General features: G+C 42.5%; 1 protein-coding gene across 2 annotated transcripts in view; it reads left to right on the top strand.

Annotated features, from left to right (window-relative positions):
- The window catches only part of LOC128703324 (uncharacterized), a 176,719-nt gene that overhangs the window by 9,852 nt on the left and 145,561 nt on the right, over positions 1–21,306 (top strand). Inside the window, exon 2 of one of the 2 annotated variants that reach the window (XM_070085335.1) lies at positions 88–491. The exons of the other annotated variant lie outside the window; for it this stretch is intronic. The gene's annotated coding sequence lies outside the window, so the exon portion shown is untranslated. The remainder of the gene's footprint in view (positions 1–87; positions 492–21,306) is intronic. 2 annotated transcript variants of the gene reach the window in all.

The following is a 21,306-nucleotide window of genomic DNA, read 5'->3' as shown; positions in this document are numbered from 1 at the left end:
TTCTTTGCAATTCCAGACATTACAAGTACGTGTAAGAAAATAAGTCTTTTGCTGATTTTGTTTCCCTGTGTTCTGTCACTTTTGTAGCGAACCCCAGCGATCACCACCAGTGATCACCACCAGTGATCACCAGCAGTGATCACCAGCAGTGATCACCAGCAGTGATCACCAGCAGTGATCACCACCAGTGATCACCACCAGTGATCACCACCAGTGATCACCACCAGTGATCACCACCAGTGATCACCACCAGTGATCACCACCAGTGATCACCACCACTACTCTCGCTTGACAACACTCAAAGATTTAGAAATGCATGAAATACTATGTGTAAAATAACTTTTCAATAACAGTAAATATAATCGGAATTAAACTTACACCAGTATATATGAAAGTTATTTTAAACTTTGTATTTCATATAATTCTAAATCCTTGAGTGTTATTCAGCGCGAGTTGTGATGAAAGATCGAAATTCTTTCTTCTGTTTCCAGGTAAGATATATTTTTTTTAAACCTTCATATATATATTATATAACGTCAGTATAACCGATCTAATGTTATGAGACATCTGATAATGCGTTTTTATAAGCAGGATGTGATAAGAGGTCCGTGCTAATACATGATATGGCCTCTCTCTACATGGTACGGTCTCTTCCTCTACAAGAGCTCTATGTGGTGCTACCTGTTACCACAACCATCGTCTGTGGCATTATATCCTAGGACATTATGTGGTGATCCTTTGTGATTTTAATGCGAGTAGAAAACCCATTATCCAGTGAGTGCTTAGGTTAGGTTAAGTAAGGTTTGTCAGGAAACAGGACAAGTGTTTCCTGACGCGGGTTTTAGCCATATGATGACCCACAGTTTAACCATGGGTAAACAGCACTGCTAAGCCAGTAAGCCGGCAGCAGGCATATTCCTGTCAGAGAAAATACTACTATGAATTCTCCGGTTATTGCACAGATTCCAGCAATAAAACGTTTATCAACTGTGTCAGTAAATTTTAGAAATTTCCACATTCCCAGCATAAACTCCAAATGTTTCATCCATCTCTTAAAATGCATCACTAACTAAAGATTGTGTGTGTGGTGGTGGGAGAAGCTTGGTGCTGCATCACGAGAGGAAGTGGGGGCGGGTACAAGCACTACAGACATAGTACATCTTAGGAACCACCCAGTGAATCATGTTCGTCTTCACAGCTTCCTCCATCTGCATCTGGCGTGACTCTGATGGCCAGTAGCTCCAGCTGTGTAAATATAACCTTGTGTGTTGATCGCTCTATATTTCATATATTCGTGTCTGCCAGCTGTGTTTTACTTGCTTTATTTTCTGCTAGTGTGAGAAGCTAGCTTTATTTTCTGCTAGTGTGAGAAGCTAGGAACTCATTCACTCTTCATCTGTAGTAGCGACCGTCAGCCGGAAGGTATATATAAAAAGCAAAATGTTGATATTAACAGTGTTTATATAAGTGGTACCCTGATTAGAGAGAGCGAGACACTATGTATAAGGTATCTATATCACTTGTACCGTAATCTGCAGTCATCATTAACCAGAGTTTTTGATCGCCGCTGCCAAGATAAGACGACAAGTAATTATATATACAGTGGACCCTCGACTAACGCTATTAATCCGTTCCTGAGAGCTCATCGTTAGTCAAAATAATCGTTAGTCAAGTTAATTTTCCCCATAAGAAATAATGGAAATCAAATTAATCCGTGCAAGACACCCAAAAGTATTGAAAAAAAAAAATTTAACACATGAAATATTAATTTTAATACACACAAATTGAAGAAGACATGCACAGTTACATGACACTTACCTTTATTGAAGATCTGGTGATGATTGATGGGATGGGAAGAGGGGAGTGTGTTGATGGTCTTAGTGTTTAGAAGGGGAATCCCCTTACATTAGGACTTGAGGTGGCAAGTCCTTTTTCGGGGTTACTTCCCTTCTTTTAATGCCACTAGGACCAGCTTGAGAGTCACTGGACCTCTGTCGCACAGCATATCTGCCCATAGAGGCCTGTACCTCCCGTTCCTTTATGACATTCCTAACGTGTTTCACAACATTGTCAGTGTCACCATTAAACACTTGTTCAGGTTTCAGTCCTTCACTGTCTATGTACTCCTTGAATTCCTGCACATATTTTTCAGCTGCTTTTTGGTCCGAACTGGCAGCCTCACCATGCCTTGTCACGCTATGTATGCCACTACGATTCTTAAATCTCTCAAACCAACCTTTGCTGGCCTTAAATTCACTCACATCACCACTAGTTGCTGGCATTTTTCTAATTAAATCGTCATGCAACTTCCTAGCCTTTTCACATATGATCGCTTGAGAGATGCTATCTCCTGCTATCTGTTTTTCGTTTATCCATACCAATAACAGTCTCTCAACATCTTCTATCACTTGCGATCTCAGTTTCGAAAACATAGTTGCACCTTTGGCAAGAACAGCTTCCTTGATTGCCGTTTTCTTGGCCACAATAGTAGCGATGGTTGATTGGGGTTTTGTGTACAGCCTGGCCAGCTCGGAGACATGCACTCCACTTTCATACTTAGCAATGATCTCTTTCTTCATATCCATAGTAATTCTCACCCTTTTTGCTGTAGGGTTGGCACTAGAAGCTTTCTTGGGGCCCATGGTGACTTATTTTGCAGGTGCAATCACTAAAAAGGCTGTGATAATATGAAATGTTCCGATTGTATGCTTGGAAGGGACCGCGGTGGCTGGCTGGCTTGTAAACACTGGCCAGAAGTGGACGCATCCCAGACGGAAGGAATAGTGTTGGTCGAGTTTTTTTAGCGCTAATCGAGGCAAAATTTTTGCGATAAAATGTATCGCTAGTCAGATTTATCGTTAATCGATGCCATCGCTGGTCGAGGGTCCACTGTATATATATATATATATATATATATATATATATATATATATATATATATATATATATATATATATATATATATATATATATATTCCAGCCAAGACAGGACTCGCAGCAATGGTTTCAAGTTGGAAAAATTCAGATTCAGGAAGGATATAGGAAAGCACTGGTTTGGTAATAGAGTTGTGGATGAGTGGAACAAACTCCCGAGTACAGTTATTGAGGCTAAAACGTTGTGTAGTTTTAAAAATAGGTTAGATAAATACATGAGTGGGTGTGGGTGGGTGTGAGTTGGACCTGACTACCTTGTGCTGCTGGGTCTGGTGCAGTGCTCCATCCTTGAGTGGAGGTGACCAGACTGGGTGAGTCATTGGGATAATCCGGGGGGTGGGTCATTGGTCTAATCCGGGGGGGGGGACATGGATCTGCTCCGCATGGGTCAGTAGGCCTGTTGCAGTGTTCCTTCTTTCTTATGTTCTTTCGTGGAGTAAAAACGTTTTTCATGAAAGAACTTTTTCTATCTTTTCCGAGTCCATTTTAACATTTCACTTCTTTTATCGTGTTTTAAATCTTTCAGAGAGCTAAACCCGTGTCGGTCACGCAGGACAAGATTAGATTTTTGCCACCTAAGTGGTTAGTTTATTGTATCCCCCATGTCCATCCTGTGGACGGCAGTGCAAGATTATAATGGATACTCAAAAGGCCTAGGAACTTTAGGCCCCAAAATGAAGGAGTGGCGGAAGGTCGATGTTCCGTACTGTAATTGCACCCCGGGTCTGTGACCAGTTAGGTTGGTTCTGGTGGACAGTGGGCCAAGCAGTAAGAGCCTCAGGTTTTGCCACCGAAGTGGCTAGTTTATTGTGCACACTATATCCATCCTATGGATGGCAGCGCAAGAGCATATGGATACACGAAGAAAAACACCTAGGAACTAGGCCCCATAAGAGTTTACATTAGTACATCTGAATTTATATCTTCACATATGTGTTGCAAGCAATTTTAAGAAATTTGCTTCACAAATCTAGTCTCTTTTTTTTTCATTAACAAGATATCTTGACACATCACATAGGTTATTATACTATATCTCGATATTTCTCAGTAGGTGAACAATTAAGACTCACGAATTCGTACTAACATGGGCTGAAGCCGTAATTAGTAAGTCTGGTGCGGGTGAGAGCACAATACTGTGTTGATGCTAATCACCCGTCTTGGCTTCCTGTTTGTTAAACACTTGCTCACACTCCACGTGATGTGCGACTCTATTATGTCTGGTCTTCAGATGTGCCGGTGAGAGACTTTTCATCTAAGGAACTGAACCTCATCCTTCCCTTCCTTGGATTGAACCTGGATGCTGCTTATTCCACAGGCGCTGTATGACCTGTGTAGTGATGGTGTTGTGGTGGCGCTGGTCGAGGTGGTTGCTTGCTGCGGCGGTGGTAGTATGTAGTGATGGTAGTGGCAGGGGTGTTAATGGTAGTGGCAAGGGTGTTTATGGTAGTGGCAGGGGTGTTAATGGTAGTGGCAAGGGTGTTTATGGTAGTGGCAGGGGTGTTAATGGTAGTGGCAGTGGTGTTAATGGTAGGGGCAGGGATGTTAATGGTAGCGGCAGGGGTGTTAATGGTAGTGGCAGAGATATAAGATTTTGTTCGGATTACCAATGAACCCCTGGTTGTCTTCAAGAAGGCGCTGGACAGGCACCTAAAGTCAGTACCTGACCAGCCGGGCTGTGGTTCGTACGTCGGGTTGCGTGCGGCCAACAGTAACAGCCTCGTTGATCAGGCCCTGATCCACCATGAGGCCTGGTCACAGACCTGGCCGCGGGGGCGTTGACCCCTCTAAACCCTCTCCAGGTATACTCCGGAGGGTTAGCCACTTAGGATAACTCAAAGCCAGTGCCTCATGGAGGACTGTCTTATTTCCATTGCAATCCTCCAGTCGTGTCCCCCAGGATGCCAGTCACACCAGTCCACTATCATTCGGGTACCTACTTAATGCTAGGTGAACGGGATAGCAAGTGTAAAGAAACACGCCCAGTGTTTCCACCCTTGCCGGGGATCGAACTACGGTGTGTGTGAGGTGAGTGTTGCCTACCAGGCCACGGGTGTTAATGGTGATGGTAGTGGTGTAGAAGTAATCATGGTGGTAATGGAGTTGGTGGTTATGGCAGTGATGGTGGTTGTCATGGTAGTGGTGGTTGTCATGGTGTACCCAGAGGGTTGACACCGCGGCCCAGTCCATGACCAGGGCGGTGGGTTTTTTTTTTTTTTTTTTGATAAATGTAGTGGCCGTGGTGGTGTGTTGTGGTTGGTGGCCATAAGGATGACAATTATGTGTTACGGAGGTGTTGGTGTATTGTGGTAGTGGTGGGCGTATGTTTGTTGGTGGTTCGTGTGTGTGTGTGGTGTGTGTGTGTGTGTGTGTGTGTGTGTGTAGTCGCCTATTTGTGGTTGCAGAAGTAGTCTTAACTCCTAGCCCCACCTCTTCGCTGGTCGTTATTAGCACCACACTCTCCCTGCTCCAATAGCTTTATCGTACCTCTTCTTAAAGCTATGTATGGATTCTGTCTCTACTACATCACTCTCCAGATTGCTCCACTTTCTGACAACTCTGTGGTGAAGATGGGTATGTGTGCTGTGGTGGTGGGTATACATGTGTGGATGATGGATGGATGATGATAGGAGGAGGGGTGGTGGTGGTTGTGAGGGTTGGTAAAGGGTTTTGAGGGGTGGTGGGGAGTGGGGGTGGGGGAGTTGTAGTTATGGTGGTGGATAGTGTGGGTGGTGTTGGGTTATTGTTAGGGGGGAGGGAGGAATGTCGAATGTCGTGTATCTATTGTCACAGACACGTCAGTAGACAACACTAACCAGCAGATGTTTGCTGCTTGAGGTCTCTAAAACATCTAATCTACAAACAATGCAAACACATCGAATAAACCAGAAAAAAACAACTAAACAACAGCAAGTGTACCTTGAGACAAGGCAGCATCGTCAGAGATGAAACAAGAGTAGCAGCATCAGTTAGCGAGCGTGTGGCTTCTAGCCATTCATAAGAGACTTTTTTTTTATTAACATAAATTAGGTACATTAACAATGTGTTGCTACCCTTCTATATATGTCATAGTTACTTAGTGGGAACAAAATCTAGCAATATAACAGAAACAATAGTTGGAGAATATCAGAGGACGTGTTTCACGTTATTTCAATAAAACTATAAATCTTACTTGTTGGCCTTGTTTAGTGGAATTGGATACTTCCTGCATATCAGCAGCTAGTTCGTCAGTAAAGAGCAGCAGCCATGTTGCATCAGTAAACAACAGCAGTTATGGTGCCTCAGTAAACAGTTACAGCAATGTTGCATCAGTATACAGCAGCTGGCATATTACGTCAGTAAACAGCAGTGGCCATCTTGTCTCGATAAACAGAGCTAATTATGAAACTTCAGTGAACAGCAGCATCCATGTTGCCTCAGTCAACGGAAGTAGCCAAGGTGACAGTAAACAGCAGCAGTCTTGGTGCCTCAGTCAACGTTATCAGTCAGGCATCGTGCTAGACAACATTATCTGCATAATGAAACAGAGATATTCTACTTGTCACGACTTAGTAGTAACTCCTTTAAAAATATGTATGCTAAATAACATGAGCTTTCTAAACAAGAAGCACCAAGTCATTTAGAATAAGAACGATAAACACTGAACTGTCTTGATACATTGTTACCTAAATGATTGGGAACACGAAATGACTCTTGAATTATAAGCTGTGTGTAGCAGGCGAGACATATAATATACACAGTGGCGCTAGTTTGAAACTAGAACAATAAAAAAAAAAAAACACCACCCAAAAGCAAGAGGCAAGATACAATATGTAGTCTCGTAGAAATGCAAGAGTATCGCCAGTACTCCAAGAATTAACTGCTCGAAAGTGTCCCAACTCTGAGTGGAATTATCAACGTACCCGTAACAGTCTTCAAGAAGGCACTTCCATACTTCTTCAAGATCTTCCTTATCAACCAAGCTATTGTACTTAACGTCGAATTTCCAGATCAACCACCAACAGTATGGGTGATCAGGCCATCAATCAGAAGTCTTGGAGACCGAGCATTAGGAGTAGCGTTCCCTCAACTAATTCAAGGTAGATGCTAGGTAGGTAGTTTAAACACGGAAAAACCTGTACACTTTATAAGAATAGCCAGTGTCATACGAGACGTTTAATGCACAAGCACGGTAGCATGACACCGAGTGGGGCAGTGGCATGATAGTGAGGCACTTACATGATGGTAAGTGGGGCAGTGGCATGATAGTGAGGCACTTACGTGATGGTAAGTGGGGCAGTGGCATAATAGTGAGGCACTTACATGATGGTAAGTGGGGCAGTGGCATGATAGTGAGGCACCTACATGATGGTAAGTGGGGCAGTGGCATGATAGTGAGGCACTTACATGATGGTAAGTGGGACAGTGGCATGATAGTGAGGCACTTACATGATGGTAAGTGGGGCAGTGGCATGATAGTGAGGCACTTACATGATGGTAAGTTGGGCAGTGGCATGATAGTGAGGCACTTACATGAGGGTAAGTGGGGCAGTGGCATGATAGTGAGGCACTTACATGAGGGTAAGTGGGGTAGTGGCATGATAGTGAGGCACTTACATGAGGGTAAGTGGGGCAGTGGCATGATAGTGAGGCACTTACATGAGGGTAAGTGGGGCAGTGGCATGATAGTGAGGCACTTACATGAGGGTAAGTGGGATAGTGGCATGATAGTGAGGCACTTACATGATAGTAAGTGGGGCAGTGGCATGACAGTGAGGCACTTACATGAGAGTAAGTGCGGTAGTGGCATGATAGTGAGGCACTTACATGATGGTAAGTGGGGTGGTAGTATGATAGTGAGGCACTTACATGATGGTAAGTGGGGTGGTAGTATGATAGTGAGGCACTTACATGATGGTAAGTGGGGCAGTGGCATGATAGTGAGGCACTTACATGGTAAGTGGGGCAGTGGCATGATAGTGAGGCACTTACATGAGGGTAAGTGGGGTAGTGGCATGATAGTGAGGCACTTACATGAGGGTAAGTGGGGCAGTGGCATGATAGTGAGGCACTTACATGATAGTAAGTGGGGCAGTGGCATGACAGTGAGGCACTTACATGAGGGTAAGTGCGGTAGTGGCATGATAGTGAGGCACTTACATGATGGTAACTGGGCAGGGGCATGATAGTGAGGCACTTACCTGAGGGTAAGTGCGGTAGTGGCATGATAGTGAGGCACTTACATGATGGTAACTGGGCAGGGGCATGATAGTGAGGCACTTACATGATGGTAAGTGGGGCAGTGGCATGATAGTGAGGCACTTACATGATAGTAAGTGGGGCAGTGGCATGACAGTGAGGCACTTACATGATAGTAAGTGGGGTGGTGGCATGATATGAACTGGACTTTGGCATGACAGTGAGTCAGACATCGGAATGATAGTGATTGAGGCAGTAGCATAATGGTAACTGGAGTAGAGGTCTGGCATTGAGCAGGGTAGCAGCTGAGCATAAAGGGAGCAGTATCTACTGTCAACTCTATATTCTGATCCTGTCCCACTCCACGTCCTGCCACTGCCCCATGCCACGTCCTGCCACTCCTCCACTCCACGTCCTGCCACTGTCCCATGCCACGTCTTGCCACTCCTCCACTCCACGTCCTGCCACTGCCGCACTCCGCGTCCCTCCACTACCTCACTTATGGTACACCGCTCCAACAGACTTGCCTTCAGCCCAGCTAATGCACCTGACCCTTATCTCTCTCTCCCGGTGGCAGACTTCTCTACTTGTGGATTAACATTTGACACTCGTGACATTTTCCAGGCGACTCGAATACCCAGATTCAGAGGCAGATGTATAACAGAGTTACTAATTCAGTAGAGACATTGGAAATAAAAGGAAAATAAGAAAATGCTGATAAATATAATCAAGACGGAAAAAAATGAGTTTGAAGGTTAGATTCATAATTTTAATCGACATATATTTATTTCATACAAACGAAAGAGAAATACAAGCTAACCTGCAATAAATAATCACTAACATGACTTTTTCTTTTAAAACAGAATTCTGATACACAAACGACTAATAAAACGTCACCGTATATTTGCTCTCTTAATTCCTGAATTCAAAATCTGCTTTGGGAATTCGACAGGGAGTGTCAGCTGTTTTGCAATGGCTATCTTTCTGTGCCCGTTGATGGACGTTCTTATACCAAGTTCGAGACAGTTAGTCAGTGGTCCATCCTCGTTGCTGCTCCTTAGTTGATGTGGAGTTAGTTCGTTGTATCCCACAGTTGTGATAGTTCACCATTTCAGTAACAAGGTCCTCATATAGTGCATTCACTGCAGTTGTGTCCTTCATACTAGGTGTGAATCTTATATTTGAAATGCATGTACACAGGTTTTCAGGGATATTTATGACATTTGTGTATACACGGATGAGGGCCAAGTGGTCGCTGAGCAGTCCATGCATGATACATCCACAAAGATCAATATTAACAAGGCCATGTTCCATGACATACTCCAGCCTATGTTCCACAAGGTTGGTGATGTATCGAGAACTTATTTTCTTTAAAGTATCGTACAAAGATTCATCCATTTGTGTTACTTTTGTTGTCTCTGTAATCCGTATGTTGTGTACTAATGTCCCTGACTTTGTTCCGTGTAAATAAAGCATTACCACTATGTTTGCGTGTGTGTGGCCTAATTCATGTCTACATAAATAACTCCTTACGACTGTGATCAGATATAAATATCTAAATAGTTTAGTACTACTAACCTGTTCAGCTATCAAAACTTTGCCGCCCAGTCCCTGGACCCATTATGTACCTCCGTAATCGTTTGACTACCGGACGATGATGGGTATAAGGTGCGTAATCGATATATTAATGTTCCCCTTTATGATTATTTCTGAGCTATTTGTGACTCTTGGGAGGATGGCTTTTTTTTTTATTTTGTTACATCTCGTATACATTATATAGCTTGAAGGAATAGATGAGTAGATGTCATTAGTTTGGTAGTCTTCGATATGTTTTCAGGCCGACCTACTTCTGACATGGTCAGAACCCCTGTTCCATTACTTCCAACATTGGGGAAGGCAACATATCGTGACAATTTTGAAATGTAAGGTTCTTACAGACACTAGATATTTACCTCGTTATGTCTCCCAGATAAGTATGGGCGCCCAGCAGATACTATGCATTGTTTCCCATACCCCAGACCACCAGGCTTGTATTAAAGTTATTTCATCTTATCTTGCTGTATTCTCTGGCCCCACAAGTTATTTTCTTTTTTAGAAAGCCCGACAATTTGCGAAAAGGGCGAAATTATTTACAAACATTATCTCAGATACGAGCAGGATTAAAATCTCTCGTGGAGCAATGCACGCAGGAGGATAAGACGAAATAACTCTGACATAAACCTAGTGCTCTGGAGTATGGCAAACTACACACACTCTCCTGGGCGCCCATACTTATCAAGGGAGGGGAGGTCTGGCTGTATGGTCAAGCACTGTGTACTGAGGAGTAGAGTGAGCATGTATGAATCTGCTCTGGTCTGAGATATTCACTGTAAATAATTTCACTCATTTACGAATTGTTAAGCACAATTTATAGAACATTTTGGAGTCGTTTTAAAGGAAAGTCTTGAAGGTGCCTTGCTGAAGGTGAGGGGCTCTCGATCGATGCTCTTGATGCATGAACGTAGAACTCTCTCCCCTTCTTTGCATTAAATCTGATTTCCTCCCATTTCTTATGTATTATTTGATCCCTTCGAGGCTTGCCCTTCTCCCCAGTAATAATCAGTTTTTTTTTTAAATTAGCATACTTGTAGTATAGCAACACTGTGATATAAGTCATATTGATAGAATAAAAGCTAGCTATGCTTCCCACTTGTATGATTGCGTATATAAAGTAATTATCTGTCAATCTGAGCTGGGAAACCTTTGTAAGGTAAAGAGAACGTCGTCAAACGTTCTTTGATGGGTTTGGTAGCTCCGGCAGGTTTTAAGAGCTCGATATTTACCACACGCAGGTGGGGAAGTCCCATTGTTTCTAACAGCTGGGAAGTCCCACTGTTTCAAGTAAGGCTAGTGACAACGCTGGATAAATGACTGTGAAGTCTTGTTTTATAACTACCATAACTATTTAGTCACTTTTGCCCCCTTGTATCTCATAACTACTGCATCAGCCTACCTGTCCTTTTAAATATAAGGAGAAGTAGACGTAATTTTTTTTTTTATTCCCCGGTACTCTCCCGACCCGGGTCTTTTCCAAGTAGTGGTAACCCGGCCTTGGCTCCCTATCTGGGGAGTGTCTCGAGACGTAAGTCTCCCATGGGAGGAGGTACAAATACCCCCTCATCTTTGGGACCAACTGTCCCTAGGCCTAGCCACATTCCCCGTCCTCACGGGGCTCGTAGGGAGAAGCTAGGCCTCTGGTCTGCGTGTAATTCGGTCGCTGCGCGATCTAAGAAATCCCCGTACTGCATAACCCCAGTCCCCTGTACCTAAGTGCATACGAGTGAGTTAGTGCAGAGTGCAACATAAGTTTGCGATGCAGTTAAATGCTAGTGTTGAAGATTTGAAGCAAATCCGAAGAGGCATTCACGAGATATTAATTAAAATGGCAAATTAGAATATTCACATTACACAGCCCGAATCTAATTCTAACCTTTTGCTGAGAAACTCCAGCTTTAAGGCTAAACTGAAGAAGCATTCTCTTGCTATCTCAAAGAAACCAGTATCCAAAAAATACACTAGCATATTAAGCTTGAAGCCACTCAGAAATAGCTGTGTACTGTGGATTGAGGGTAAACAGATCCTGCGCTCAGAAATTGTCGTGTGAAAAGCAGTATTCAATTTTCCCAATTTCTTCCAACCAAAAAAGCAAACTGGGACCTACACTGGTCAAAATTGTCCTGCAACACAATTGTCCTCAAAGATTTGTTAAGCTATACCATGAAATAAGAAAGATCCTGACACAGTAGACCACGACATCCTACTCCACAAACTTGATCACTACGGTATAAGAGGTCATGCGCTTGCTTATTTCAAATATTACATTACTAATAGGTATCAGTACGTCACCATTAAAGACACAGCATCAGCAACACGGCCACTTGATACTGGAGTTCCGCAGGGAAGTGTCCTTGGTCCCCTGCTCTTCCTCATATACATCAATGACCTTCCAAACGTATCCCAACACCTGATGACACGACTTATGTCATCTCTCACCCTAATCTCGCCACCCTCAACACCATTGTGAATGAGGAGCTGATTAAAATATCGACTTGGATGACAGCCAATAAACTTACGCTTAACACTGACAAAACCTACTATATTATGTTTGGTAGCAGAGCAGGAGATGCACAAATTAACATTAAGATTGACAACACTCTAATTACCAGAAATAATGGGGAAAAATTCCTAGGCTTATACCTTGACAACAACCTGAATTTCAGCACCCATATCCAGCATATAGCCAAAAAAGTATCCAAAACGGTTGGGATCCTCTCCAAGATACGATACTACGTGCCCCAAAATGCCCTTCTCACACTATACCACTCACTTATTTATCCATACCTCACCTATGCTATTTGTGCTTGGGGATCAACTGCAGCAACACACCTAAAGCCAATAATAACCCAACAAAAAGCTGCAGTAAGAATAATCACTAAATCCCATCCCTGGCAACACACCCCCCCACTCTTCATAGATCTAAACTTACTCCCAGTTCAGTACATCCACACTTACTACTGTGCAATCTACATCTACATATCGTAAGGGTTCTTAAATGGAGATATCGTAGGTTGAAAGTAGACACACTTGTAGGATGGTAAATATATTGTCAGACTGAGATGAGGGATGGAGCCCCAGCTGCCTTGCCTGTCTACGCCTGTATGGTCTGCCGCCGAGTGAGAACGGGACAGAGGGATCACTGCCCATGTGTATCCCTATGACGTCACACAAAGCCAAAGGCCTATGAGGGATCTCGTGTCTAAAGCACAGGGATGATACTAATATGCTATGCTATATAATACTGGGAATACAGGGATCAGCAACTATGCTGACAGCTCGGTCATGTTACGTATGTCGTCCCGACATACACTACTATACTATAGGCTGAACAGGCAGGCGGATCTGGGCTGATTCTATACAATAACAAATTCATATATAACTTAGAACTAATGGATGGTACAACATGATTTTGACGTAATGGGTGTTAACGTAATCATTACAAACTATAAGAACAAATCATTATACAATATGGATGGAATTGATCGATCGATCTGTATTCATGCACTCTACGGATTCTGAGGAAGAATAATTATATACAAAGAAGTGTTTAACAGAAAGGCAGATTCGGTGCACTCAAATCTAGACTGTTAATTCTCAGAATACGGAGGGAACGTGAACACGAAAACTTCTGACAAACTGTTCAGCTAATAATAAAACACACAATTGACAAATTCATTCATCTCGGACATCTAATTATACAGACTATGTACATTTAAACCCAATTCTGCGATGGTAAGGTTTACATATGCAGAATGGTTATCATCTCTGGGAGGATCGAATTCCTCTGCAATGGCTAACACATGCCTTGACTGAGAGAGATCTGAACGAGTATCTACAAAAGATACAACTACAATCACTAGTGACTGTGGAATTACTAATTCATCTGCTAGGAGTACTCAACTCGACTGTTCGATACAGTAATTCCTGACTCATTACAAAGTCACTAATGGGTGCTGGTGGCTTTACAGTAAGAATGGGATCTTCCTGGAGAAGGAATCGAATCACACCAGACCACATGGGATCTAGTCTTTGTGCAGTTTTGACATCCTCGACAGTAAATGGAGGATCTGCAGTAACTACACTAACGTGTCGCGATAAAGCATCAGCGACTACATTCAACTTGCCAGGTAAATTTTCAAAAGTGGGATTGAACTCTTGGATAGTCAAGGTCCATCTGGCTAACCTTCCAGTAGGCTGTTTGTTCTGGAATAAAGGTAACAGTTCTTCCTTACTGGAGGAAAGAACAAACTCGGTGGAGTGGATGACTCCCCCCGGTTGAAAAAATTAACGCTATAACACGCAATATGAGCAAGGGAGAACGAATCTACTATCTCAAACTGCAAACACAGGAGAAAAGAAATGAACACGGTGAACAATGCTGATATTCAATCTGAGTCGCACACAGTGACACGAGGTATCAGCTATAAAGAAACTACACTTACAACGTTAACATGTGAAAGTTACTCGAGAACTAACTTCTTACAATGCACTGATTACTGTCAACTAGGATGGGATCACCATCTGGAACATTAGGAACAACAACAGACACTCTAGTGAGAACACTAGCTGTAACAGAGACGTCTTTCTGCAGACAGCATGTCACATCAACAAGAGATGGCATTACTAGTTGCAAGTAATCGTTTTCTGACAAGGCATCCCCTGTGGAGAAACTATTACTCGAACTAGCAGTCATTGCAGGGATAGGCTGTGCACTCAAGGCAGTCTGAGTGTCCCCGGACACTTGAGGCAACGGAACACTATCCTGCAAGTCTGAAGGTATAGGTGGAACACAGATGGGAGTGACAGAATTACTAGTGCCTGACCGCTCGGCTACGTTAATAAGTAATTCGTGGATCTATAGGAACTTAATCTGAACTTCACATTTAGCAGCACTTTAACAAATCTCAGATACAAGCTGTGAGAACAAACACATTGCTCAAGGGCTAGATATTGTCTTTCAGTCAGTAAGGGAATGTTGGTACTGTGGACTGATTCATATTGACTTTGACTGGAATGATACACTAAGTGAATATTCAAAAGTGACTGGGACATCTTCTCAGTGAAAATACTGAAGGGCATAAGTCAAGAAAAATGGAGAGAATGACACAGTAAGCTTAAATGGAAAAAAATGCTTAACTATTCTGCATAAGTAATTAAAAATTGACAAGTTACACAGTAAGCAAAGAACTCACACAAGAATAATATGCAACTTAACAAACACTGAAAATCAAGAGAACTTGTACTTTGCTCAAATCTAATTTGCTCAACTTTTACTTTAAATTGAATAAATGGCACAGTGAGTTGTCTTTACTTTCAATGCAACAAGGAAATACACAATAAAATGATAAAATGGACTCAATAAACTTGTGCAAAAATTAAAACAACACACAATTCGCTGAAATAAAAATTAAAATGACAGACAGAATAAAATACTATGCACAGAACAGAGCATAAGAAACTGCACTGTAATAAACTGTATTGCACAACACTGCATAAAATTTTCTGCAAGAAAAACTTTAATAGCAACACAATATTTGCACAAGAATTATTGCAAAATGAGTCAATGTGCAATAATAAAAATTATAACACACAAGAAAAGAAATATATCAAGGAATGAACACTTTAACTCTTAACTGCACTTAAACAACAAGCAAAAGAACAATTTACTTTAGAAGGAGAACTTAAAAATTGCACTAAGAGTGAATTTGTTCAATAAAACATGAAAAAAAATAATAGGTGCAAAAAGACACGCAACAAAAAGGAACACAACACTTACAGTGATGCAGAACACAACACATCAACATAAACACAGTACTAGAATTTTCTTGCAATGAAACTTGATGTGTGAAAAATTTTGTAAATGTGAGCTCTTGCTGGGACTTTAAAAATGGCACTATTGTCTGTGGAAATAAGACAAATTAAACACTGGCTGAATAAAGGAATATGAACACAAGAATGTTCAACACACAGGGAACAAAAATAAAATTACACAAATGCTGGGAAGAAAAAAAAATAACAGACAACACTGAGTTGTGATGCAGAATATGAGGTGAAAAATTACTGAATTAATTCACTGGAATTCTGAAGTTTAAACACAAGTTCTATATTGCTCATATGTTGCACACACAACAAAGGAAAAACACTCAGTACTTACTTCAAGTGTATAAAAAGATACACAACACAACAGATATAAAATAATGCACGAAAATTAACACTGAATTAAGGAGATTAAAAGAAATTTATGCAATCAGTACATGATAAACACTGAGTCTGATCAAGAGTCACTGAATGTCACTAAGAGAAAAATTCACTGGGAACACAAAAGAAATGTCTCAACACTCGCAAATGTCTCTAAAAAAAAAATATTATAGCTGTAACAACTTGAAGAATGAGACTGATGGATTGTTTATATCGTCTTGCTGCTGTCCTCTGCACAGATGATCGTAGAATTGCGCTTAAATCGGCGAGAGACAACACACAGGAGGCTTTTAAAGATGGCGCGACACACTCTAGCTCTTGACCCCCTATGTGGTCCTTAAAATATGGTGCTACAACCCTTAGCAGTGCACCAAAACACTGATGAGGTAGGTGAGTTGTAATGGCCGACTGTAGTTGGGTTTGTGGGTAATGGCTGAGCGAGGCGTCTGAGACCGGCAATGGTGCGACACACGTGATCGTGAGTGGCTGGGCTTATGGGTTGAACGTCGTAAGCCTCACTGAGAAAACCCACACTGCCGCGAAGATAATTCTAAGCCGGCTGGCTTAGAATAAACCCACGAAATACTACAACACCACAAGGATGACAAGGAGCACTCAGAATGCTTGGAACTTGAATCACAAGCGATGAAGGCTACTCATGTGGCTTGCTTGAGTACTGGGGTAAGACACCTGGGTTAGTTGCTAGCTGGCTTATCTTAACCCTTCACACAGAATAGCTTGATAACTTCACACGATGAGCACAGCAGGGGTGGAAGCTGGCTTGGCAGGCAAAATAATTGGATGGAGTAGGCTAGGCTGGACTGGACTCGGTTGTTCTGACTCCCCCACCACAGACTGGAAACTGGCTTATTTTGCAAACTCGGGTCAACCCCTCGGGAGTAATGCAAAAGCAGATAACCACTAATACAAAGAGACTGACCAGTGAATAATGTAGAAGCTGGTAGAGTAGCTGGCTTGAGGTAGCTGGATGGGGTGAACCTCGGTAGGCCTACTGGTAACATGAAATGGCCGTCTTGCTGGTCGACAACTTTATCTCCAGAAATCGCTGTAATCGTCAGAATTACAGGCCCTCCGCTGGCACCATTTATCGTAAGGGTTCTTAAATGGAGATATCGTAGGTTGAAAGTAGACACACTTGTAGGATGGTAAATATATTGTCAGACTGAGATGAGGGATGGAGCCCCAGCTGCCTTGCCTGTCTACGCCTGTATGGTCTGCCGCCGAGTGAGAACGGGACAGAGGGATCACTGCCCATGTGTATCCCTATGACGTCACACAAAGCCAAAGGCCTACGAGGGATCTCGTGTCTAAAGCACAGGGATGATACTAATATGCTATGCTATATAATACTGGGAATACAGGGATCAGCAACTATGCTGACATACAGGGCCTTAAACTCTAATATCAACCTTGACCTAAAACGCTTTCTTGATAGTTGTGACAGAACCCACAGGCATAACACCAGACATAAACATCTCTACGACATTCACCGTGTCCGACTAAACCTTTACAAAAATTCAATGTATGTCAAAGGCCCTAAAATCTGGAATACCCTACCTGAGAACTCTAGAACTGCAGACACATTCATCACCTTCAAAACTACCACTAGAAAACATCTTATCTCCCTGATACACCCCGTCAACTAACTACACGAATACCACCTGGTGGTTCACACTTACACTCACTCACTCATTTGACCATAAACAGAAATATTAATCTCAGTCTTAAAATAATGAATCCTGTGATACTCCAATACTGAAACTATGTACTGTGCCAAAACAAAAGCATTCACATTGCTAAACTCACAAACTAGTATTTAGTCACTTAGCCATAATACCAACTTACCTCATAATTTGTAATATTTTACAATTAAGAATAAAACTAAGTATGCCCGAAATGCCTAGCCATGCTAAGCGTTCTAGTGGTACACTCTGTAATCACAATTTTACTACATGTAAACCAAACAATAACCAAATTTCTGTAAACTCAGCATTGTAATCCTTATAGAGAATAAACTTTGAATTTGAATTTGAATTTGAATTCACCTTACGAAACAAAGCAAATGTGATATTAATTATGGACAAGGTAGATTTTAGTGGAAAAATGAACATGTTATTAGAAGACGGGGAACTTACGTGCTCCTTATTTCTTATAGAATACGTCACTGTTAATATTTTGAAGCCAATAAGATTAAACATTCGATAGTTATTGAATGGAAATCAGTTTCACTGTTTAATAGAAATAAGGAAAGTGGTACTTGTGCAACCCAGCAACAATGTTAACTTTACTTTTTTGTGGGGATTTTTTAATCCCCACACCTTAAGGGAGGTTCGTTGATGTTGGTGAGGGGCTCTTGATCTAGGGAATTGGATCTATGCTTCATTTCCCTGAATTATTCTGAATGCCTTACATCTCCCCCCCCCCTCCCCCGACACATACACAGTCACTGTATAATCCCTACGGGTTTAGTGTTTCCCATGATAATAATTAATCTCATATATCGGAATAATCTAGAGAAAGTGTAAAAATTTTTTCACCGCGTCTTAAAACGCCTAAGTGACAGAGACCTGTATGACACTTCCTCTCTGAGTGGAGGCCAGAAGGGAAGACAGTGGCACTCTTAAGCTGCCTTGAACAAGAGTATCCACCAAGGAAGATGTGGTGTGCCACGTGTCCTACGAATTCACTACCTGTGCACTTGTAGTACGAGAGCTGAGAACCAGATGTTTAAAGGACTCCAATGGAAATAAGTCACTCTGTCTGACTTTTTTGGGTTATCCCAGGTTCTCTACACATATGCTGCTATGTATGATAATTCTATGTAACTGTATTGTGTATACCTGAATAAATTTACTTACTTACTTACTTACTTACCAGGTTACTGAATTCAAATCGTTGAATGTCAGTGTGATTGACATTCTCATATTGAGCGTTACCAGTTAACTCTCATCATTGCCAGCGGCCTGACAACAGTGCCTTGGGTATAGGCCCTGTTTAGGCTGGTCTGTGGTTTTGAATGCCCTGAAGTGTTAGACTGATGTTGAGGCTTAGACAGACGATATGTATCTGCTACGTTGATGTGAGCACGACGGAGCCGGATTAATTAATAACTTCCTGAGTGCTTGGATGGAAGAGACACCAGTATTTCTATTAATCATGTGCTTTAAATGTTGCTGTGGGTCCTTGAATGAAGTAGAGGCAAGAAATACTTAATAGTGGATACCTGGACTTATCGAGTGAATTACATGTACGTACTGTGTAGTGAGTGTCAGATGTAATGATGCAATGGCATTCTGGCACTGCAAGAGCTCCTATTATAAAGTATTACATGCATTAATTGATATCCTGTCCAGAAGTGATCACATGCCCAGACCGAAACTGACCCTAGGTAAATCACCTGAGGCACATGTTCCTCTTTCAATTCCTTATTCATTAAGTTGATTACAGTCGATAATTTGTAAAAGGCAGGTGAGAATTTGGGTAATTACAGCTGTGCCAGAACAAGAGTATTACGTGTGGTTATTTATTAAGTGCAAGAGTTTGGCAAAGTGCCATAATCAACGTGCGGTACTTACCCCCATGACAGATCCCTCTTACCCAGTAAATAAGTGTACTGACTCAATTATCCTGTAATAAATGCCAGAAACCAGTCTACAGTCATACCTGGTAAGTTTCCACCATATATGTTATCTTTATACGGCCCTTGAGGATACGATTACAATCTTCCCGAGAAAGGCGGGTCCTTTGGGTGGCAGGTCCTGTGGGTGGCAGGTCCTGTGGATGGCAGGTCATGGGGAGAAGTCATTAAGAATAGTTTGAGTCATCTCTCCCTTACACCTTCTTAAATTGCCTCTTAAAAAATGGGGCACTGTGGTGGACTAATAACAGAATGAAAGTAATTATACATCAAACGGAGGAAAAACGGCCTGGTCGATACATTACTGACCGATATACAACAATACTTGCATTAATGGGGAGAAACCGGAATGTGAACCTGTTACGTATGGGGTGCCATTTGGGTCAGTGTTGGAACCCCTGTTCACAATATACATAAACAACATTGATGGGGTAAAAAATATAACCTAAGTAAGTTTACCGATGAAACTAAAACAGGTCGTGAAATAATATCTGATGTGGCCACTAGTAAGGCCTTAGGATGACCTGGATACATTGTTGTGGTCGAGGAAGTGGCAGATGCGGTTCAATGCAGACAAGTGTAAGGTTCTAATCCTAGTAAAAGGAGATAACTATGGCACTTATAAGCTAAACAATGTAAATCTTAGTCACTGTGACTGCGACAAAGATCTAGGAGTTGTGGTTAGCAGAAATTTAAAGCCAAAACGGCAGTACGTAAGTGTCACACAACCAAGCTGATAGCTTCGTCCTAATATTATAAAGTACTTCAGCTTTATATATCTTTGGTCAGACCTCATCTAGATTCTGCTGCTTTAAAATATGTAGAGAAGGATGTCGAAGTTGATTCCATGCATTGGTAAAGTTTCCTAGGAAAAATAGTTGAAGGCACTGAACTTAAAAATCTTTGGAAGGCGTAGAACTAGGCGGGTATATGATTGAAGTGTACAAACGGAAAACGGGAATAAATAAAGGGGATATAAACAGCACGTTGAAAATATCTAACCAAGACAGGACTCCCTTCCCTCCACCACCACTTACTTCCTTCCCTCCACCACCACTTACCTCCTTCCCTCCACCACCACTTACCTCCTTCCCTCCACCACCACTTACCTCCTTCCCTCCACCACCACTTACCTCCTTCCCTCCACCACCACTTACCTCCTTCCCTCCACCACTTACCTGCTTCCCTCCACCACTACTTACCTCCTTCCCTCCACCACCACCACTTACCTCCTTCCCTCCACCACCACTTACCTCCTTCCCTCCACCACTTACCTGCTTCCCTCCACCACCACTTACCTCCTTCCCTCCACCACCACCACTTACCTCCTTCCCTCCACCACCACTTACCTCCTTCCCTCCACCACTTACCTGCTTCCCTCCACCACCACTTACCTCCTTCCCTCCACCACCACCACTTACCTCCTTCCCTCCACCACTTACCTGCTTCCCTCCACCACCACTTACCTCCTTCCCTCCACCACCACTTACCTCCTTCCATCCACCACCACTTACCTCCTTTCCTCCATCACTTACCTGCTTCCCTCCACCACCACTTACCTCCTTCCCTCCACCACCACTTACCTCCTTTCCTCCATCACTTACCTCCTTCCCTCCACCACCACTTACCTCCTTCCCTCCACCACCACTTACCTCCTTCCCTCCACCACCACCACCACTTACCTCCTTCCCTCCACCACCACTTACCTCCTTTCCTTCATCACTTACCTCCTTCCCTCCACCACC

The sequence above is a fragment of the Cherax quadricarinatus genome, chromosome 15, assembly GCF_038502225.1.
Source record: "Cherax quadricarinatus isolate ZL_2023a chromosome 15, ASM3850222v1, whole genome shotgun sequence".
Classification (NCBI taxonomy): domain Eukaryota; kingdom Metazoa; phylum Arthropoda; class Malacostraca; order Decapoda; family Parastacidae; genus Cherax; species Cherax quadricarinatus.
Note: the sequence above shows the minus strand (reverse complement) of the source record. Positions and strands in the feature narration are given on the sequence as shown.